The 20,233-nt window shown below is 49.2% G+C and overlaps 1 protein-coding gene across 3 annotated transcripts in view; it reads left to right on the top strand.

Annotated features, from left to right (window-relative positions):
* The first annotated feature begins 5,767 nt into the window (after positions 1–5,767).
* Positions 5,768–20,233, top strand: part of TP53I11 (tumor protein p53 inducible protein 11) — a 24,553-nt gene continuing 10,087 nt past the window's right edge. The window contains exons 1-2 of one of the 3 annotated variants that reach the window (XM_015631123.3): positions 5,768–5,893; positions 18,788–18,866. The gene's annotated coding sequence lies outside the window, so the exon portion shown is untranslated. Of the gene's footprint in view, positions 5,894–18,787; positions 18,867–19,213; positions 19,571–20,233 lie in introns of those variants that run through there. The other 2 variants (XM_015631120.3, XM_015631121.3) reach the window with 2 other exon arrangements.

Raw genomic sequence — 20,233 nt, 5'->3', positions numbered from 1 at the left:
CTGCTTTGCATATCCTGAGCACCAAAGAGGGTTTGGGAGGTAAATTACCCAGGGTGGGAGGCTTGAGACAAATGCAGAATGTTAATCCAGGAGAAGACCCTGTGGTGTCTCATCTATTAATAGGAGATGTAAAATACATATGCTTCCAATGCAGCTCCCTGTGAAAACTGAATGTAAGACTTTAGATACAGAAGCCATAAAGCTGCCACTCCAGGGGTTAAGGAAGATGTTTGCTGACAAAAAAAGAGATGTCCATGAGGAAGAAAACACATGGAGAAACTTTGATGTGCAACAGCTTCAAATTATACATTGTCCAACACAACTGCTCCACATATTTGCTTCACCACCACAAGCCCAGCACTGCTGAGGAGATTCTGTCACTGTTATCCTTTGCTTCCAGATGTGCCACACCCTTAAAGCCATCAGTATAGGGTACAGAAACCTCTGGTCACCAGAGATGGATGCCAAGCAAACTCCAATTTCAAAGCTAGGTATGTTTCTCCCACAAGGCAGATCAAACATCACAACATGTTTCTGGAAGGGGAAGGGCACTTGACTGTCTGTCACACCAAGTTTTTGTGCCCAGAGGGAGGCTGTGCCCACCCTGCAGACCTGCTGTCGGTTTCAAGATGCTGCCTGTAGAACATGCACAACAGGATGGCTTTTACCCCTGCCAGCCACATGCCTTCTGGAAGGCTGTGTGGGGGAAAGCAAGGTGACCTGTGGGTTGAGACACAGGGTCAGTGTATTGACTGTAGTCCTTCAGCATTCAGGAAGAAAACTTCTGCAAAGCAGCTTTAGGGTAAAACCTAGTCCTGACTGCCCTTCTGGAAAGTGTGCTATGGCTATGAAACTCAAGAAGCTGTGCTGGGTTGGATGAGCTTGGATTACATAGTCTAACCATCCTCCCTGATCTTATAGCTTATAAATATGCCACTCAGCACATTTTCTGTAGCATCTTTCAAAGGAAACTGTAGGAAGTATTTTCGAGTGTGAGAAAATGACAACCCAAAGGGTGAAAATTGAAGTCAGCAACTATCTCAACACACTGTAGGGACAACAAGGCAATCTCAAATGCACAGCATAAAAGCACTGAAAAGAGGACTCTCAAAGGAGCCCAGTTGCTAAGGTGAGCAGCTGGGTAAAAGCAGCTATAGGGTAACAGAAAAAGAGTTTTGCAGAATTTTGAAAAATAAGGGTGGCAATCCAAAGGGTTGTGGGAGGCCACTGAGGGGCACCAAAAAGAGGGAAAAATATTGCTCTGTTCCAATGTGACCTTCTTTTACAGGGGATGGAGTCTGTGCCAAACCTGCTGAGATAGAAAAGCTTCTGCAGAAGTGTTGTGCATGTGCTGGAGCCCCTTTCAGTGACACTGGGTACATACAAGACTCCCTCTGGCTCCTTCAGATGACACTCTGGGAGTAGTTTTTTCATTTTAATTTTTGTGTTTTAGTTTCTTTTGGGGTTTTGGTGTAAAAAAATCCTATTTCATCAAAGATATTGAGTATGTCTCACTCTTTTTCAGAAAAAAATTGCAGAGATTGTTTTTAAAGTTTTTATTCCAATGACAATTTTTCTGCTTAATTATGTATACACAAAATTATTTAAAAGATGGAGATTCAAATGCAACCCTTTACAGGCCCCAAATCAAAATGCCTTGACCAGAAAAAAGTTTTTGAGATTTCCTTGAAAGAAGAGCAAAAAGTTTGTGCCAATACAGAACCTACTTTTTCCTCTTTCTAGGCCTTGCCACTTTTCACAGATCAGAAAGCACAGTTTTCACAACATGTTCCATTTTTTTTCCTGGAAAGCCTGTCCATCTGACTCTGCAGCACCTTCGAAGAGCAGCCTGGGGATACAGACCCTGCACAGATCTCTGTGTTACCCTTCCAAAACAAAAAAGGCTGCCTTGCTCTCAAAGCAGCTTGTGTCTTGCTCCCGAAAAAGAAAGTGTCCTGTCATCACCTTCATGCCTCAGCCCAGCCTCAAGGGCAGAATTAGTTCCCCTCATGAGAAGTGATCCTAGCCCAAATGGGACATGCTATATTGCAGGACCTGCAGAGCTGGGGTGACACCTGGCAGACACCAGGGGACAGCTGGCTAGAGCTGCGAGAGATGCCAATAAAAAACCAGAGACATCTACAGGGTATTGATAACTTTGGCTGTTTCTATGCCAGCCTGCTGCCTCCCTTTCCCGGGCTCAGAGGGATGTGCTGTCCTCTCCAACCCTTTCCACCCGACCCCTGGCAACATAACTATATAAAGTAGGTCTGCACCCATCAGGTGCTGTGTAGGCAAAGGGCTTGCTTGGAGATGGCTCCAGCCTCCAGCCCCTTGGACAGGGACCACCTTCACTTGCTGGGGCCCAGGAGGGGGTATGTGAGGAAGCAGCACACCCCACTGCCAGCTCTGGCCCCTCACAGCAGCCTGTTCCCCCGCTTGGCTGTCCGTGCATTGCCTCACAAACAGGACACACGCACTCACACCCCCCATGGGTATTCCCAGATTTGGCTCTCCCACAGATGGCAGAAGGGGCCAGGCCTCCAGGGAGGAGCAGGGGGCAGTGCCACCCACGGCCTTTATCTGCCCTCTCCAAGGTTCCAGCTGACCTGGGAGAAAAATTAAGACTCAGCATTGCTTGAGGAAAAACCAAATCCTCCCCGTCAGCATTGCGGGGGCTTGCTCCACACACAGTCTAACAGAACCGAGTCTCTGTGCTCTAGCCTGCCTTGCAGCCTCTCAGAATGTATTTTAATGTGTTCAGCACTGCATATAACAAATCCTACTGATGTAGCTGCCTTAGCACATTTCAGAGGCATCGTGTTTAACAAACTGTCCTATTTGGAGATGCAGAAAGCAGGCTGGTGTTTCTCCAGCTCAGGACTATGAAAAACAGGGCTCGGCTGTGCCTTTGATCTACACAAAAGGCTCTCTCCCCCGCAGCGGGGGAGGCTGCTAGACCCTTCTCCTTTACAGATGCTCCTCCACCAGATATTCATGAGCGCTCCTCGGGAGGGACTCTGGACCAACCTCTCGCTTCCCCACTGCTGCCTGGGACCTTTGAGCCCCCACCTCCTTGTGTCCCACTCTCTGTGAGTCACTGTCTCTGTCCATGGACTCTTATCAAGCACAGGACATTCCTTAGGGATGGTTCACAAATTTTCCCTTACCTTTTTCCCTTTCATTCAGACACCAGGCTCTGGCTGGATTGTGTGGATTCCAGGGGCAGGTGCAGCCCCCTCCCTGCATCCCTCTCAACTCTAGTTTGAAACACTTCTTCCTCCAGGTCCAGGAGGAAGTTTGGAGCTTGTTTTCCATCCTTCCCTCTGTCCTGCCTGATTAAGTGCCTCAGCCAAAGCTCCTGGGGCAGAGAGAGCTGGTGACCTGAGTCACTTGATTTCCTTGGTGCTGCGGAGCAACGCTGCACGTCAATGTCAGCCCCAGGCCACTGGTGCCTGCTAAAGACGCTTCAGCGAGGGTTTCACTGCACGCTTACTAAAGCTGCTGTGAAGGAAACTAAAGCCTGCTTGGGCCTGGGTAATACAGCAGCGTGGTGCAGGTGAGAGCCTCCCGCAGAGCAGCTGCTGCCTTTTGTACATCTTCTTGTACAAGTGCCTCCTGCTGATCCCCCTTGTGAGCTGTGTCGCACCCCATGCCTGCCTGCAAGGAGCCAGGAGAGATCTGTCTGCACTCATCCATCTGCCTGTTGCTGGGGGAGCTGGGAAAAAAATGTGCCTGAAAGCCTGAGGTTACTTATCAAACGTGGTCACACAGACCAGTATTAGTGCTGTGACGGTCTGCTCTGACCAACAGCATCAAAGAGAAAGGGGAGAGGGGCAGAGCTGAAAACACATCCTGTGACAGTTGTCTTCCCATTGAAACACTCAGCAGGGAGGACAAAAGCTGGACACAGGCTTCTGAATTAATAAAAGGTGGGTGGGTGGGTGGGTGATCTAGGCAGTCTCAAACAATGCAATTGCTGCAGAAGGCCTCTGGCTCTTGTTTATGAATTCAAATCTTGGCTGAGGGTAATATTTTGAAAAGCACATTTCTACGTGCCAGAAATAACCCCAGAGTCCCTTGTGACGTCAGACGACACAACTTTTTGAATGACGAACATTGAAAAGAAACGTTTACTACTTCTGAAACTCTTACCCTGATGCAGCAGCCTGAGCTATCCTTGGAAAACTGCTCTTACATCTTTGAAACAATTTTGAAAAATCTCCTTGAATGCAAATTTCTCTTCAAAAAAAGCCAGCATGACATATTTTGACTTTCCTTGTTTGACAATATCATAGTTATTTCATCTCAATAATGTAAAACGTGATTGTTTCGGCTGTGCCTTCTCATTTTGTTCTGTGTGCTTTTGGATTTCATTATCATATTTCAATGCCACAAAGCCCAGATGGAGTATGTATAATAGTTCATCTCTTGTACATGTTCTGGCACAATCACACTCAAAATTTTGAACTTTATCACAGTAAAAGGTTTGACTAGCTCCAAAGCAGGATTGAATTTGTTTCAGAACTTGTATTTAAAACAAAACAAAAAACAAAACAAAACAAAAAATTAAAAAATCAGCGTTTCCTCCCCCCATTATGCAGCAAAACCAGCTTAGTGAAATGTCAGATATTCCCTCTGAAGAAATGTTCTGTTTCCCAAAGATTCATTACTTGGCCTCTGTGAAATGATACATTTCAGCCCAGCTCCCAGTGGATAAACCTTCAGTTTCTCAAAGGATACTCTTGTGTTTGCAATGACCTCATCACGTCTGAGGATATGGTTCTCCATTAGGGTTTATCCATGAGGCTAAAGTGACTTCAAAGGTTCCCACCTGATCCCACTCTCTGTACTTCCCTTTTCCTTTCCCTCACGCAGACATCGTCCTCTTCAGTACCTTCAAACTGGACCCGTGAAACGAGCTGCGTCAAATGAACACACCAGAAACCTCCCATGGAAAAAGGAGTTGCATCGGGATAGGGGCAGAGTCGCCGCCAGCTCGTCTGCCACCTTTCTGTGTCTAATAGTCCCTGATGTTTGCCCTTTACCATGCTGTCATTCTCTTTCGTTACAATCTTATCAGCTCCGAGACAAGCGCAACACGAAAATGCCGGCACGCCCGACTTGGTCTCCGAGCATCCTTCCGGAGGGACCCGGTGATGCGAGCCTCGCTCCAGGGCAGGCTCAGGCCAGGCTCTCTGTGCAGCCAGGCTCTTCCCCTGCATCACTCCACCTGGAAAAACTAAGCGTGTCCCCCTGCGCTCACGTTTATTCCCTTTTGCCTTTCTCAGGGAATCGTAAAGCAAGTCCTCGCAACCACGCGGCCGTGGCCAGCACCATCGAGGCCCCATTTGTATCGCAGCGAAGGACTGGGACAGTCTCGCTGCCGACCCTCGGCAGCTCCAACCCGTCGGACGCGAAGCGATGAGACCCCCTCCGGCAGCTCTCCGACGGGCCGGCTGGGACAGGAGCCTTTTGTTTCTCCCATGGGTTTATTTCCATGGATGCCCCCGCCCCTCCTTCCCTCGCAGGAGCCCGGCTCCGGGACGCCGCTCTTTGTTCCCACTCGCCAAGACGCGGTGGCAGGCGGTCCACGCGTGACCCGCACGGCAGCCACACGGGACCCCGCCGGTAAGGCAGCGCTCCTGGCCGGGCCGGGCGGCGGGGCCGGCCCGTCGGGCGGTGCCGGTGCCGGTGGCGGGTCCCGCCCGCCGTGGGCCGGCGCGGGCGGGGCGGGCGGGCGCGGTAAAGGCGGCGCCGCGCGGGGGCCGGGCTCAGTCTGGCCGCCTGCGGGCTGCGCGGCGCCGCTGCCGCCCCCGGACCGCTCTGCCCATGGGGCAACCGTGCCGAGCCCTCGGGAGTGTCCCCCGCCGCCGGGAGCTGCGCTAGGGCGGTGAGTGCTGTGCGCGGTCCCCCCGCGCCGCGGACTTTCCCCGCCGCCCCTCGGGGTCCCGGGGATCGGGGGCGCGGACCCGCGGCCGTGCGCCCCTCGGGAGCCCGGTGCGTGCTGGCAGCCGGCCCTCGCTGTCCCCTCGCAGTCAGCGCAGATGGGGGAGGGATGGATGGATCGACGGAAGGACGGACGTACAGGGGCTTTAGGAGAGGGATCAGCCCTTGTGCCAGCTGCGCATGGCTGCGATGGGACCGTCTTCGTCCCGGCCGTGCCCGATCCGGGTGGGATGGGTGGAGGAGGAGGAGGTGGAGCGTTGCATCCTGGTGGGAGCGTGGCAGGTTACTCCGAGCGTTGGAGGGACAGCAGCCGTGCCGCCTTGCGAGGTGATGCGCAGGCGGTTCCGTGGCTTTGTGGCGAGGGCTTTCTCCTGGCTGTTACACGACTCTAAGGCAGAGAGAGGTCCGATGTCACTTCTTTCCTGGAAGTGCTCCATCCTTTTCCGCGTGCTCGGGAAGCGTCACAGGAGGACCACGGTCCCCAGATGAGTACTTCAGGTGCCCGAAAGGGGAGGCTGAGTCCTGACCACTGCACAGGCTAGGGGGTCAGCCTCGGTGGCTGAGCGTTGCGTCGGGTTGGGATAAGGGAAGGTAGCACAGCTGTGCTCCCCGTGGGAAGCTGTCCTGTAGGTGTGCTGGGGAACACACCTCCTTGTACCCTCCTGGCTACAAGGAGGGCTTGGCCGTGGTGGACGGGGAGGTGCCTGGGTGGGGGTGGGGGGATAGGGGGCGGGAGCCGCGACAGACTCCCTGCCATCAGAGGGCAAGGTGAGGAAAGCCAGCTCTCAGCGGGCTCTGCATCCCCGCCAGAGCTTGCACATTCCTGCGTGCTGAGCGGTCTGCTATGCCACTTGCAGGGTCTGGCTGTCCCATCTGAGCAGGTGCACTGCTCCGTCCAGAGGAGCAGCAGCAGCAGCAGCTATTAGGCTTCTCTGTTGAGTTCAGCTCCGACTGAGAAAGCCAGGCAGAGCAAGAAGCAGCATCTTATTCAGCGCCTGCTCCTTGTCCTGCCTCAGCGCCGCTTGGAGTTGGAGTTCAGCGCGCCTTTTTCTTACCTGAGAACCTGACCCTCTTGCAGCTGCCTGAGAATCAGGGCTGCAAGTGATTAAATGAGTACCATTTATTCCCCTCTGTCTGCAAAGGCTGGGAGTTACAAATGCCGGCAGGAACCAAAGCCGTGTTGATATTAGGGTACCGCTAACACAGCTGAACCATGAGAAACTACAGAGCATGCAAGGGCACTGGCTGTTCTGGACTTGGCATAAATAACTTGTTCCATAACTCTATCTCAGGAGAGCAGTCTGCTGAATAATGGCGTTCAGGGCCTGTGGATGAGGAAAGTGATTTTTAAACAAATAAATAGTAGTTGCAGTTCAAGCAGGGGTGTCTGCCCAGGGAGGAAATTTTCTTAGAAAGGTTTTGGCAAAAGCCCAAAATATACACCGTCTTAAGACTCAGCATGAAAGCACCTCAACTAGCCCTCTCTCAGCTAGGTTGCATAAATACACACCTGATGCATGCACAGCAGAGTGTGAGGGACACCATGAACCTGTGGTGTCCTGGTGCCCTCAGCAGTGAGGGGTGGGATACTGATGGCATCTGGGAGAAGGGGGACTTGGTTCCCTTAGTATGTGTGTGTTCTTGTTCTTCAACTGTGATGCAGAGCAAGGTGAAGGGAGCTCTTCCCTGGGTAAGTGGTTGTCCCAGCCAGGAGGCTGGGAGGGTGAGGTCTCCTCTACAGTCTGAAGAGAAGTTGGTCCTTTCTGCTTACGGGCTTGTAGTGAGGTTTTATTGTAGAGATATGAACACAAGAGCATCTCCAGAGACACACAGCAAGGCAAGGCTTGGGGTGCTCATTGATCTCTTGGAGAATAAACCACAGACATGCCCTCCCCTGAGGTTTTCAGTCTGTTTGGAGCTGCTTGGAGGCTGGGGTGTGATCCAAAGGGAAATGTTTTCCTATTGTTCTCATTGAGCATTGAGTGCTGAAGCGTGCAAAATGCCAGGAGTACATCTGCAGCTGGTGTTCACTTGTCCTGCAGCTCTCTGAAGGTCAACATGTTGAATAGTAGGGGCTGGGAGGGATGGTACCACACGCTGGTTACAAATATAACTTTGGGATGTTTGGATTGTGAAATGTTCTGTGTCATGCTTTTGCTTGGTCCTCACGCAGTAAGCCCCCAAATTTCTAATGAAAACTGCTAAATGCCATCAGAACACGAAGAGTATCTCCCTCTAATGCAGACAGGATTGGCTGCCTTCCCTCCAGGCTGCCCAGGAGGCTGCATGTTGACCTGGGTGGAGTTGTGCCTGAGGTGGGGGTCTGTCTTCTGAGTGCTGTGTTTTTGGCTGCAAGCTTTCCCTTGGCACAGGATAAAAGCACACGTGAACCAGAAAGATGTTGAGATTGTTTATATTTGACTTCTGGCCTGATGCCAGAGGGGACGGCTTGGTGACCTTGGCACTATTGGGACATTATTTATGGAACGTAGATCTTCTGGGTTTTGTATTTTTGATGTAGGAATGAGAAAATAAGTCTCGGGAGGAAAAGACCCAGTGCCTGCCACAAAATAGATTTGGATTTTTTCCAGGGCAGGAAAAACAACACTTGAGGGGTGACCAGGTGTTCCCTGTTCACACTGCTTTCTGCCTTCCCTTGGGAAATATGGGTTTGGTGCCGTCCTGGAGATCACAGGCTAGCATGAGTTCACTCCACGTTCGAAAAGGTCTTGTTCAAGAAGCTAAAAGATGTTAAAAAAGAAACCCAGCTATAACCAAAGATACTCTCAATAGCTGACAAGTGATAAATGGCTCTCTGGCCTTCTTGGGCTTCTTCCGTTTGTGAAGCTCTGTGTCATTCTGCAAGGCTTAATGCATCTCCGTGTGTTTCAGTGCCCATCTGTGGTGCTGATGAGTGTGGCTGACCCCGGATGACATATGGAGAGGAAGAGGCTTGGAGATGCACAAGCTTTTACTGGAAGGCTCACCACACAGTGCTGGCCCCACAGCTCTGCCTCCCAGGGCTCTGGTGAAACCCCAGCAGCAAACTTTCCTTCTGGGTTTCACAACGTGCATAAGTCTACCATCCTCATTCTGTGCAGTGGGTATATGTTCCAATTACCTAAATCTGTAAATGTCCTTCTATCCCTCTGTATGCAAAGTAGGATGTTCTTGAGCATATTTGCACATTGCTTTTGATGGGCCAGCTCTTGCCTAGGCTGTACCTGACTCATTTATGCCGGAATTTGGTTGGACCCTTACCCAGCTCATCTTACAGGGCAAAATCAAGCACCAGTGTCTGTAAGAAAGCTCTACTCCAAATTGATATGACTGCTGTTGCCATTATGGGGAGGAGGGATCCATCACCAGAACAGGGAAATTATCAAAACCATCGTAGCCAGGTTTAGTGCTGAAGGTTGAGCGGCTTCTGGTGATGCTGATGGTCAGGAACCGTGTGCTCACTTCCTGAACCTAAGGGGCCACAATCAGGAGCCTAAGCATAGGGACTGGTAGCTGGCTCCATTGATACAGAGTTTCCTAGATGTTTTTGTTAGGGATTTGGATTAACATAAATTAAGTCAAAGGCCCAGAGGAGAGCATGGGGAGAAAAGCAGTTAGGAATAAATCCATGGTTCAGTAGTCCGGTCTCCTGAGGAGTGGTATTACAGGATAAGTTGGTGTAGCGGGAGATGCACACATAGGAGTGTCAGATAACACTGGCCACCTAATTATTTGTTTGAAGGGATTCTGTATTTTAGAGGGAGATTAGTGTGCAGTCCCCTTTGGAGCTGCCTGCTGCTGCAAACCAGAGAGGATTCCCTCCTTTTCATACTAAAATGAGGCAGCAGCACTTCGACTGTGTGGCCCAGAGGGGCAGGTGCAGATAGAGCAGCGCACAGAGGCTTGCAACCCGCTTGTTTTTAGCTACATCCTGCCTGGGTTGAGAAAGTAAACAGTTTGAGTGTGTGTCAGCAGCCAAAAAAGAGACCTACAGAGAAAACCCACAAGTCTTCAGGAAACTCCATGGGCGACTCAGACGGTGTTTTTGTCTGAGAACCCGTTCATTCAGTAACCCATGATGGCAGCAGAAGCACTTTTTGTAGCGGTGCCTCCTTACGAGTGAAACACAAACCTCTGGTGTCAGATGTTTATGGTCATTTAAAGACTTGAGAAGCTCTTTTAGCCAGCAGATGTTGTTCCAGGAATTCCACTGCCGCACCTTAAAATAATCCCAGCCCTTGTTGGGTGCTTCAGTTTCTTTCTGGGCTTCCAGCTAGGACTGCTGTAGATGGAGATAGAAGTGACAAAGAGCAGTTTCCCAAGGACATCTGTGCTTCTTATCCTTCCTGAGAGCCAAGAAGGTGCCTTTAGTTCAGCCTTCCTGGCTGGCTGTCCCTGCCTTGCTGAGCGTGGCATGCACCCAGCCAGGCAGCAGGCTCACTAGTGCCCTGTTCTGTGCTGCTGCAAAGCTGTGAGAGCTGTGGGGGCAATGCTGGAGCACAGCCTGGGTGCAGACACTGCTGTGCTGTATGGAGTCCTCAGGAAGGCCTGTGCTGTGGAAACGGAGGGCTGTACTGCCGGTCATAGCCAGAGCTCCAGGAAGCAGGCTATTTTCTGAAGAAACAAGATGTCTTAAAGGTCCATGGTTTTAAGTCCCTCTTAGTCTTTCTGATGGACATGTATTTTAGCTGCCTGGCATGCCATTTGTGGTAGTTGTTTGGTATATTCCAAGTACATGGAAACATGAGCTGCCTCCTTGTAGAGAGGAGAGGGAAATTCAAAAACCACAATACTGAATCCAGGGGAGCTGGATGGTACTAGCTTTTCAGCTGCATTTTCTTTGTGGCCTAGGAAGAAAAGTTTCTTGAACAAGCTGCTTAATAGCAATAAAGAGCATCCAAACATTACTCCACAGAAAGCAGAAATCTGCCAGAAGTCAAAGGTTGCACTGAACAGGACCAAAGATTTAGACCATCCATCTGTGTTTTCCCAGGTTGTTTTCATGGTAAAGTGAGAGTAAATGTTAGCTGACTTTAATGTCAGCATTGCTGCTGGAGTCTCTCTGAGTGCTGACCAGAGATCTGCTGTGCTTCTGAACAGCAGGAACCTCTGGTGCATCCTTCCACCCTACTGCTTTGCCCAGTGCAACCTGGGGTGTATGAATATGTTCTTGTCTGCTGGCAAAAACCCATCAGGAATTCTTCCAATCTCTTCCATGAACTGTGACAAAGTCCTCTGTTTAAATCTCTGGACAAGTAGGATGCATTGAGGGTTGATGGATGGAGGAATAGTAAAGCAGTTGAGCTTATCCCCTCCAGCCAGTTTATTCCTTGCATCACATCACCATGCAAACTGACTGCCTGTCATTAGTCAAAGAAGACGGAGGAGAAGAGGCCAACCTGAAAACCCCAGAGCCCTGGCTGCATGGAAATGACCTTACAGCTAAAGGTAATGGGGAAGGTGTTGACTAAAACCCGACACTTCTGTGTCATGAGCTCTTCCAAGCAGGAGGCTGTGCTGTATGTCTGAGGATGGATGTATATATACACAGGCACAGTAGCACAGCACCGTGTGTGTGTATACACACACAGAGTCCTGATGGATGATCCTGATATTACTGGGACTTGTTGTACCCAAGTGTCTGAGACTTAAAACTGAAAAAGAAGGGAAGGTCCTTAAACAACCCTTGATAGTAGAGATGGGACATCTGGCAATGTTGCGTTTTCCATGGTTACTTGAGACCTTGATTTGTCAGCACTGATGCTGCTATCATTTGGCTGCCTGAATCTCTCTGTTGCCTCCTTTTCCCTGGGTAGAGGAATCAGACAAAAGTAGGAGGAAGAACTACCTTTATAATTTTTTTCCCAAGACTTCTCTTGCATGTGCCAGGCAAGACAGAAAGAGAGCTCCTCTCAGTTCTCAGATACCCTTTGTCACCAAGGCTGTTTATGCCACATACCGGTGTCCATCCCTTTACCTCCTCTCTGCTATGAAAAAGAGAAATCCTGCTTTTGTTCCTTAGGATGATGTGGGTGAGTCCTCTGTAGCTGTGACTATAGGACATAGCATCTCCATCCCCTTTCCTTGCATGTTGTTGTCTAGTTTGTTCATAATCCCCATTTTTTCATCATCTTCCTGCCGTGGGTTGGGCAAAAGTGATACAAGGTTTGCCTAGGAACAAGTAGTGAAAAGTTCACTGCCATCCTTATAAAAGCAGTCGAAAGCCTAGTCTTGCTCATCATCTAGGCTCCTCCTGTGGTGTTTGAAAAACGGTGAACCACTGCAGGGGATAATGCATCTTGTGTCCTAAAATGGACACTGCTGGGGGTTGGCTCACCCTGCCTATTTCCAAGGGAGCCTAAAAGAGGGAGGTAAGGAGATGTACAGATTCAAGTTATAGTTGATGCTTCCAAACTCTGTTTTCTCCACCCATGAAGCGCTTTTACTCTGGGCTGCAGGCAGACTGACACTGTGCATGCTCCTCACAGTACACATACACTTTTGTGGAAGCTGGAGAACCTGTCATGCATCAGAGACGTTGTCTCTTTCAGTATCCTTTATATGAGTTCCTTTTTCTGATGAAAGCTTTCTAAAGGGTACTTGTGTGCTGAATAGCCATTGTTGATAATGCATGATATGAAATCCAAAAGGAAGGCTCAGATTAAATGTCACGCACTTCACAGTCGGGGAATTCAGAGAGCCTTGTTGATCTGTGCATAATTCGGGGCTTGACAGCTCATGCATAAACAAACATGTGCACATCCACATACATGGGTGAGTGCAGTTTTCCCCTGACTCAGCAGCGCATAAAGCAGAGTCAGGTGGGTGAGTTCCAGAGGGGTGGGTGCTGTGTTCGTGGGGAAAGCCTGTGGGTTCCTCAAGACTCTGACTTGAGAACCACACTGGCAAATGCAGTCACTTGTTGTTGGTGTGGTGGCCTTCCTTCCGCCTTCCTCCCCTGTGCAGCTCTCTGCTGAGCTGTAGCTGCTTTGATTTTCTGCATCTGGGTTTAATCTGACCACGAGAACCTTCTGAGAGTTTCTGGTGCGTGAGGGCAGTAGTATCCATGTGAGGTTCACCCCAAGGTTTCCACAGTGCTTTCTCTCACCAGCAGTGAATGAAGAAAGACAGGAAAAAACGATGTCATGCTAAGCTGGTTGTTAGTCAGGACAGGAAAGGCATTTCTGCCTCTGACACGTAGTGTGTAATGAACTAAGTGCTGCACAGGAGTCCACAGAGCAGGCTGAGGTGTCACAACCTGGCACTGGTGGGGTACAGTGGCTGGGCCACTGCTTGTAAGATGTCTCTCACCTGCTGCCCATGAGCTGTGTCAACTTCCGTGGTAGATTTACTTTTCACATACGTCTGGGAAAGCTAAGGTCTCAGAGGTTTAATGACCCAGTCTTGGTTTTATGAAAGGAGCAGCAGTACTGCCAAACCTATAATCTAATAGTTTGGCTTTCAGACTTCCTACTCTGCGTGCTGTACCACAGTTCTGTTCCTAAAAACAGCTGGTTTCATTTTCAAGTGCCTTGTTGCAGGAGAGGGAGATACTTGTGGCTCCTCCTGGTTCTGAGGGATGCTGTGGAACAGTGCTCCACAGACATGTCCCTGTGTTCCATGTGTTCCCCCTCTAGTGGGTTGCTAGAAGTTTCTTTCAAGTTGTTTCGCCGCTGACTTGTGAATTAGCAGAGTCTGTGCTAGCTCTGGCAGCAGCTATTTAGAAGTTTTCCTCTTCTAAATCTGTCCTCCTAGCTCCTGTTTGCCCAACATGAGGAATTTTGCATCTGACATTTTTAGCAGTAACCTGTTGCTATAGAAACTGCTAAGGTGTCAGAGGGAGATTTTTGCCATGTTGGGATAGGCTACCAAGTATTTGAAGTATGTGTTTTGTTGCGAGGCCTTCTCCATCATGTTTTTGCTAAGCAACTTCCTGAGCCTGTCTACATGTCTGGACTTATTTCACGTCTAAGGAGCCATGAGGGAGCAGTAAACCCAGAGTTCTTTCTAATTGTGTATGAATGAACAGGAAATATTGGCAAATTGTTCAGGGAAGATGGGAGAAGGTGTTCCCAAGCTGCAGTGATGGGTCTGAGTGGTGTGTAGGTGTTAGTCCAGGGCTGAGAGATCGCAGGTGGTATCAGTCTTTAGGGCAGTAAATGGTTGACCTAGAAGCAGGAGTTGGGCCCTAAACGTCATCTCCCAGGAAGGAGTCTGGGACAAGCTGCTCCTCTCACCCTTGAGACCAAAATATGGGTGAATGCCAACATACTTGGTTGGTCTGGTAGTCTGAATTCTCTTTACTAGCCCGTCAAGAGATTGTGCAGAGGGACCCAAAGCTAGTCCACCCAAATCAGCCCATGTCTCTCATTTGTGTGTGTGTGTATATATATATATATATTTATATACATATGTTCATGCACAAATACATATATTTATATGTATATATGTACATTGATGTTGGTTTAATTTATTAATATATAACTTACTGTTTATAAATTAAATGTATTTACCTAAATAATAAACTTTTGTTATTTTATCCAGGATGTGGATATAACCATCCATATGGGAAATGCTCTATAACAGAGTTGTTAACAACAGCTGTTTACTGATAGTTACTTGGGCCATTTCATATTGGGCCTGATTTACAGAACTTCTGTGTCATAGAAGGAAATTTTATTGCTTGTACAATTAGAGGTGTGAGTCCTGTGAGTGCCTATCTGCCTGGGACTCAGGAAATATCCTGGCTAGAACAAAAAGCAATCTTCCTGCTTAATGCAAATTTATTCGTCTGCCCTTTTTCCTCCCTATTGTGTTTGCCTAGACTGCACATCTGGTCATATCATGACATACTATGGAGATGAGAAACTCTTTGTTTTGTACACAAATGGAAGAAAATACTCTGATGCTACTGGGGTGTCCTGCAGGAGTTGTTCTCAGGCTGGAATTGCAAATTGGCCCATGAAACTGGTTGGGAATCTGCTTTTGTGGTGCTGGAGTGGAACAGACTCATTTCATCTTCCATTTCATGGTTGTAGACATGTTGAGAGTGTATAAATCCCAGTGGTTGCATTGTGCTGAGTAAGTTCCAGGATTGCAAATAGAGAACTAATGTTGCTGGAGGTGTAGATTATTGTCTTTGGGGAGGGAATCCATCGAGAATGGCTTTGAAATCACTATTTCAGTGACAGTATACAGATGGATGTTGTGCCTGTATGTGGCTCAAGGGACTTAATGTCCCAAATTGTAGTTTCTTAATGATTTTCTTTTGTGTTCTGGAAAAGGACAGAGGTGCAGGGAATTGTTGAGAATAAAGAGCATTGGCTTCCTGGAACATTTATGAAAGTCTCTTGTCAGGTACTTGGAGGCACAGTTGAAAGAAAATTTGGGGGTGTTTGAGGTTGTTGGGGAAAGAGGTGCCAAGAAGGCCCACGTCACTGTGAAGGTTCAGTGTCCAGCGATGTTGTGGATGAGCACCATGTGCATGAACTCCTCCCTGCTCCTCCCATAGAGTTTGCTTGAGCCTCTATTATGCCTCAGGTGCAAGGCAAAGGAGATGAAATGCAGTTGCATCATGTTTTCTGTAAAACTGACCTGTATTACCCTGTTTGGTTGAAGGGCTTTCCTAGCTTTTTAAGCTGCTCTTTTTCAGTAGCAAGGGTTGATTTACTTGGTTTGGTTTTTTTTCTTTTGTGTTTCTGTGTGTGTGCATATGGGTTTTATTTTTCCTTCTAATGTTTCCCTGTAGAAATCATCTGCAGGACAGATGGCCTGTTAAGCTTCTGGGGCTGTCTCTCACAAACACCTGTCTAAGGCAGCTGGGAATCAAAGAGGAATTCTCCTCTTATAATGCCCTAAAAGAAAAACAGCACCCGATCCTAATATCTCCTGCTTCCCTCCCTCCCTCTCTCTCTCTCCATCCTCCCAGCTTCCTGGGAATCTTAAGTGCTTGGTTGTGGCCATCTGTTGCGACAGTGAGGGACTGGGTGGGGAGGTGGCAGCCAGAGTCTTTGAGGAGGAGAACGAGGGCAGCTTTGGGGCAATGGATTGCTGTGGCTGGCTGGGCTGAGAGTCTCGGTGGCAGAGAGGAGGATGATGCAGGGGGTGGACTTTCATGTAATTAACATAGATGAGAGCTGCTGGAGCAGCTGTTGCACATCGTTGTGCTTGTACCTTGCATCCTTTCTATTTGTAGCCGAAACACACCTCAGCAGCCAGGGGTGGGCTACTTGAGAAGGCAGGGTAGCGTGGCCAGGCTTGCAGATGGGGTGTGAGTGCACGCGTGTGGCACATGTAGGGTGAAGTCTGTTTGTCACCTGTGGCAGTAGCCCCCTGAGCCCCCACGGTGGGGGCTGAGCACCGTGGGGAGCCCTGTGTACCATGCTGGACACCGCAGCTGTGCAGGACACCTGCCCAAGCACATGCAGCATGTCACAGCTGCTGCAAGAGCCAAACAAGCATTTCTCCCCTGAGCTGCTGCCCAGGCTCGCGTGGAGGGGTCAGCGAGTTGCTGCAGGTGGTGCTTGGCAGGCCGGCAGGAGCGAGGTTGCTGTGTTTAATTATAGCTCCCATTTGAGAAACTAGCAGAGCAACAGAGCTTTTTTATCGTGTTCTGCGGAAACTAAGCACTTTACAGGTTTTGATTGCTGTATAACACATCCTGTGACACAGACAGAAAACTTTCCTGTGGTCTCTGCAAAAGGAAATCTGAAACCTATGGGCAATAAAATTCTGGAGATGGGCCGTACCTCCCAGATGCTATGGGATACAGCCAGCAGTGGTTCTTCTTGGGGCAGGATGTTTGTACAGCCACGGGGAGCTCGGGGGCAGGAGAGGAGGAGTGGGGAGGAAGGTGCAGGGGCTGAGCCTGCTTGGGCTAAAGTAACCCTGAAGCAGATGGAGGAGAGGATGCTTGGAAAAGGCTGAGCAGACTTTGGATGTCCTTTTTTTCCAGAAGTGGCGACTGAATAGGCAACACAAGTTAACTCCTTCCTCCCCAGCAGTCTGCAGAGGACTCACTGTCCCCTGTTGAGGAGTGATGCTGGTCCCATCCATTACATTTGAGGTTGCCAGAGCTGCTGTAGGCACTGGGTGCCACTGCATTGCACGTGGGGGCTTTGTGGTCATGGGCAGCTTTGCACCTCTCACAAACAGCACTGGAGGTTGGCCATGAGATGTGCTCAGCCTGAACAGTGAGTTTTAGATGTACCTGAGGCTCTTGGTGTGTTGGAGATGGTTTGGGGGATGATCTGGAGGCACCTAGTGAAGATGCCCTTTGACCTAAGGATCTTGCTTTGCATCTTCATTGTGTGTAGGAGCAGGAAATCTGCTGCCTCGGTTTGTAGGTATTCCCTAGGGATAACACAGTCTCCCTGTGACTTTTAGAGTTGCTTAAGGAGCCGTGGCAGGGCTGGGGATGAACCTTTGTCAAGACATGCTTCCTGCTGGTATTTCAAAGAGCCTTCTGTGCTGAAAGGGCTGGTGTTTATGTGGGAATGAAGTCCTGTGTACCTGGCTTGTTACAGGTGAGAAATCTGAAGTCTCCCTGTTGCTTAGGGGTACAGACTGTGCCAGACGGAGCGGGAGCAGCCGCCGCATTCTGCTGCTGTGGTGGCTGAGTGCTAATTGTTTTTACTGCCTGAGCATCAGGTTATTTTTGGCTTGATCGTGTTTCGTTCCCAGCTGGCTGGTGGTAGAGAGGTCCTAATCGTCTGAATCTCCACGCTTGATAGAAATCTAGGCAGGGAGCTGGTTTGGTCACGGTGGGTTTGGGATGTGCAGTTGCAGAAATACAGGATGGAAACAGCTATATTTTGGTACTTACATGGGACATGGGGAATTCTGGCTCAAGGTCTGCTGCACTATGGGCTTCCAGGGGAAACTCTTGATAGGCCATTTACATAGGATGCACAAAGATGCTTTGTGACTCTCAGGTGTGTTTTTGGGTTAGACACAGGGAATTTACCTCATCCCTCTGGATTTCAGAGTCCTGAAGTGTCTGAGCTTATTTATGAACAGATTTTAAGCATATAAAAGTGAGCTGACTGAACATTCATGTGTGGTGAGAAAAAAGGAGCCTTGGGTCCCATGCGATTAGGCAACAGTGTAATGTTTGCAAGGACAAGGTACTTGATAGCTCTGTGGATCCTGTCCTTAATCCATCCGAGTTTCACTGCCTCTCCTCTTTACCGTACACACGTGTTTGAGCCCAGGCTTTCTCAACAGCTCTGTGGCTGGTCAGGTATAGGGCCCAGAGACCTGGTACTGTCCTCGGCAGCAAAGAGACAGAAGTGCCACAGCCTGGAGGAACGTCAAAACAGCTGGAAAAATCCACTACAGCTGCCGGGCCCCTGCAAGAGAAGTGCTGTGGGCATCAGCCCATCTATAAGGGCCAGGTACAGCACAGCTGCCACAGTGGATGCCCCTCTCATGTGCACACTTCCTTGTGCAGCTCCCAATCTACCAGATTGCTCCAAGAGAACTCCAGTATTGGAAAGGGACACTGCCTCTGCTTCATCTGTTTCATACTTAGTATTGGTTCTCAACCTGTGCTCTGTAAAAAAAATGCTTAGGCATGGCAAGTGCCCTGTTAGGCTGTTACAAAGGACATATCCACTGCACCTTCTTGGGTAACTCTTAGGTGTAAAATATCAAAGTGGGCTCAAGATGTTGAATTGTCTTCGACATACTGACTTGAGAAATCTAAAACAGGAGAGCAAGAATCCTCTCACTAGCCTGAATGTGATAGGGCTGAACAAATTTGTGTCCAGCTTAAATGTATAAATGTTTCATTGTCCCAGCTTGACTCCAGTTTCATACTCTCTTCCCCTGATTGCAGATTGGAAGTGCCATCAAACCCTTGGAGCAAGAGGTTCTGTAGTGCCACCTCTTTCATTCAAGCACCACTGCTGTGTCAGGTAAAAGGCTGCACTGTGGACAGCAGTGCCTTCCAGCTTAGTAGTGGGCAGCATCCTGTCCCCAGGCCCTGGGGAGCCATGTCCTCCCAGGAAGGCAGCTTGCCACCCGCGAGTTGTTAGGCTCTGGCTTGTGGGAGCTGCAGGCAGTCAGCTCCAGGTGCTGCCAGAGCAGGGTCTGGTTCTGCACCTCCGCGGTGGGTGCGCAGCTCTGGCTGCTGCAGCGCCGTGGTGTGTGCAGTCGAGTCTCCTCTCTCCCACGCTGCGGAGCTCTCCTTTCCAGACGCTGGGAGGGAAGCAGAGACGTTGGGGGAAGAGCTGTGGAGGTGGGAGAGATTGAGCTATCATTGGCGTGGCACCAGTGAGGTTTCTTTGCACCACTAAGCAGTAGCTATCAAAATTGAATGCAGTATGCTGAGCAGCTGAGCAAGGGAGCAGACACCGAAAAGAGCCTGCAAAGAAAAGGGATCTATGAGGAAAAAACCCTCTTTCAGCTGCACATAGGCACTGCCCATCACAGAGAGCTGTGGCAGGGAGTAGGAATTGCCTGTTTATGGTGGTTGATCTGCACAGTCCCTGGGATGCTTGGAAAAAGGATTAAAGAGGAGAGAATCGCAGGAGAAAGAGGAGGTGGAGGTTTCCCTTTGCAAACTCACAGGCTAATAGAAACCATCCTCTAAATTGTCAGTGTGTCAGGATACATTAATGTAAGTATAATGTTTTCAAATCCTCAGCATCTTCTATCTGAATGTCACTGAATTAGCGCTAATTGCATTCATTAGCTCGTTAGCCATTAATATTCAGCATTCGTTAGGCTGGCTCTGTCTCTGGCTGATGGGGGTAATGAGATGTGGGACTGGCTGCGGGGCCATGCCATAGCTGTGCTGTAGGACCGTGGCTTTATGCACCAGATTGTTTTATTGGCATTTGTGTCTGGCCTGTGTTGTCCCGGCTCTTGGCCAGTGGCTTACCACAAATTAGTGGAAACTCTTAATGGGAGAGCAGTGTTAATGATGATGTGGATAAATTTCCACCAACTCCTGCCCTGAAAGCAACTGGCGAGACAAATGATGAAGGCAAATTTTGATCTTTTGGCCTTAAGCCAGTTGTTAAACTGCCTCTGTAATCACAAAGCTATTCAGTGCAGTCATCATTGGTGAGTCATGGAGTCCCACCTTTCTTTGCTTCTTGCTCTCAGGAGAAATTCTCTATTACTTTTTTCTTCCTTTCTTTTTTTTTTTTTTTTCTTCTTTTTCTTTTCTTTCTTTTTTTTCCTTCTTTTTCTTCCTCCTCCTTCTTTTTCTTCCTCCTCCTTCTTTTTCTTCCTCCTCCTTCTTTTTCTTCCTCCTCCTTCTTTTTCTTCCTCCTCC

This window comes from Parus major, chromosome 5, assembly GCF_001522545.3.
Source record: "Parus major isolate Abel chromosome 5, Parus_major1.1, whole genome shotgun sequence".
Lineage (NCBI taxonomy): Eukaryota > Metazoa > Chordata > Aves > Passeriformes > Paridae > Parus > Parus major.
Note: the sequence above shows the minus strand (reverse complement) of the source record. Positions and strands in the feature narration are given on the sequence as shown.